This window comes from Lytechinus variegatus, chromosome 4 (assembly GCF_018143015.1).
Source record: "Lytechinus variegatus isolate NC3 chromosome 4, Lvar_3.0, whole genome shotgun sequence".
NCBI lineage: Eukaryota > Metazoa > Echinodermata > Echinoidea > Temnopleuroida > Toxopneustidae > Lytechinus > Lytechinus variegatus.
Genome location: NC_054743.1, coordinates 22,872,363 through 22,875,401, shown reverse-complemented (window position 1 = coordinate 22,875,401; position 3,039 = coordinate 22,872,363).

The following is a 3,039-nucleotide window of genomic DNA, read 5'->3' as shown; positions in this document are numbered from 1 at the left end:
AGATCTGAAAGCTATTACAAAATGGACTAAATTACTTAAAAGATATATTTGTCATCCTCTAATTGGTATTGCGCACATTTATATATTTTTTCATTTGAACGAATAGACGATGATTCTAATTCATGTTCTGTCTTGGCGGGGCTAGTATTGCATAACAGATATATTATGGGAAGCACTTAAATTGTTTACTCTTTAATTTGAAGCAACATTTAAAAAGGTAAACGTCCATTGTATCATTTACTCGCGGTGTTTACATTGAATACGGTTTCAACTTGCAATTAGGGGTGGCAATATGAATTAGCAACTGTATGCGAATGATGGAGATCAGATCTGATAGAATAGGGTTTTAAAAAGGGCTAATGGAAATTCAGACAAGAATCCAAATTATAATGGTTTAACATGGAAGCATAAAAGTGTCATCGGGAGGTAATGATAACTATCTCGTCATGTCAATATCTTGTAGAAAAAATGAACAGATGAGCATTTCATCAACATTTTGTTGTCAGATATGTCAACTTTCTTTGAATTTCATTGCCTGACAAGCACTGTTACTGATAAAACAGGGCTTGTAGACGAAAAAAAAACGCTCGGCAAGACCTTTCATGAAATGTTCCCCGGGGGGGGGGGGCACTTCCATTCACGAGTGGATACCATGCGCGACCATGGGGTCTCGAAAAGCACCCTAAATATGTAATTTCCATGTTCTGAAAATGCACCCCTTAACAAGTATTGGCGTGTGAAACCCTACCCTTAACAAGTATTGGAAACAAAACGATACTCTTGGCAAATATTCCCTGAAATGAACCCCTAAACAAGTAGAGGAATGATTTATTGTTACGGGTCCTTCGGTCGTCCGCTGTACCTTATTTGGTTTAGTACGACCCCACTTCTACACCTCGCGCAAATCGGACTCTAAACACGAAGTGTTGGGGCAAAAAGGACATCCTTTATAAAACATTTTCATTTTGTTTTATCATCCCCGCAAATTCGACCCTAAACACGTAATTTTCCGAGCGAAATAGATACCCTTTTTTCATTATTTTTGTGTTTTTGACACCCTTATCACGTTACGTACGTAACGTGCCCTATCGTGAAAAAGACATCCTTTTTACGTTTTTTTTGTCGCGCATGGTATCCACTCGTCAATGTAAGTGCCCCCCCCCCCCGGGATGTTCCCCTAACGTCTCAGTCATAGATCTTGTTCATGTCAACATCCTGTAAATGATATTTTTGCATTACAAGATCTGACAAGATCTGCGTCATGTCAACATTCGCAAGACGAGATGATAGGCTGATCGGACCTCGTCATCCTGTAGAAGGGTGATCAGTACATAGAATCTTAGATTTTATCGTGTCTATTTCCTTTTGTAGAGATGACCAGATGACGAGAATTTGGATCTCATTGCCATGATCATCTTGACTTTTTTAAAGAAATTATAGGATGACAAAAATCGTGGTAAATCTCTCCGACACGATATAGACATGACGAAATGCGAAATCTTGCCATCTGGTTGTCTTCAACACAATGCAGACATGACGAGATCTAAGATCAATCATGTCATATAATCATTGTCCCACGTAATGTAGACATAACGAGATCCAAGATCATGTCACCTGACCATCTGTTCTGCAACATATAGATTACATCCCTTAGAAGATCCGTGATCTTGTCATTTCATTTTTTTTTCTAAGGGATGTAATTGGGATGATAATCTGAACATCTAGATTCTAGATGGCCCTTACAAGCTTCCATGGTCATGTCTACATAAGAGATGATGAACGGACTATAGTTGTTTCATAAAGCTGTCCATAAGTTTAGAGCGACTTTAAGAACGACTGGTGATCCTTTCTTGTGGTATATTCACCATGAAATGCTCATTGGTGATTAATTAGCGCGTAAGAAAGTTGCACCAGTCGATCTTAAAGTCGCTCTTAACTTTCGAAGAGCTTTATGAAACGGCCTCTTGGCATTCATGTCTGCAGAAGGTAATGATGATCAGATCACTAGATCTGTTTACGGTAAAGATGATGAGCAGATAATTGGAACTGGGATCTAGTCATGTCTACAGACGAGTTAACGATCAGATGACAAGATCTCAGATCTGGTCATTTCTACATAAAAGAAGGTGATCATATGACTAGATCTCTGATCTTGTCATGTTTTCAAAAGAGACGATGATCAATAGTAATTGAACGTGATTGGCTTATTTTTGTCACTTATTGCGCATTTTGATGTGAAACTTAATTTCGCCTGCCTTTTCTTGCTATTAACTAGCAACAATAAAGCTGGTTTATTGGGTTTTGAGTTCTCACTAAAACCGGTAAGAGTTCATACTAATAGGTTACGTTTTCAGATTTAAATGTAAGATACATTATCATCCCAAATAAGATACATCAAAGTGCACAGAAATCAAAATACAAGACACAGAAATTGGACACAAACACAAAAAATGGAAAGTACATTGAATTCTGAGCAAATATAAGTCTTTAGTTCAAACCAGTACCCGAGTAACCCGAATCCCAAATCAATATTTGTTGTCATACGTCACAACAAATGGGGATAATTTAAACGGCCAGGGGAAATCTAGGTGAAATAGTTCAAAACACCGTGCAATGTGAATCCTCGTGGATGCTTTACAATGGGGTTCCTGTTTGCTGGTTTTATTACAAAGAAGCAATATCCAAACTCAAATTTGCAAGGGACACTGCGCCTTTCCACCCAATTTGACCGTCTGTGTACGGAGCGTGAGGACCAATGGGAAGTGCGTTTCCGACTCTGTTAGGAGGCGGCTATTGCAGCTTTCTAACTACCCGGGTTAACGTTTCGTAAGTTACGGTGTCCCAAAGCGAATTTTAGGGCCAAAACGCCTATTGTGTCGGTAAACATAGGCACTGGAAACAATTTTCTATTCAATTTATGTTTAAGCTAATATTGCGTGATTTTTTTCGACAGAAAAAAACAATAGGATATCATAAAAAAGTAACATAAGTTCAAACAGTGTAGCTATAATAGTGGGGTATAAAGTTCAGAACGATAAA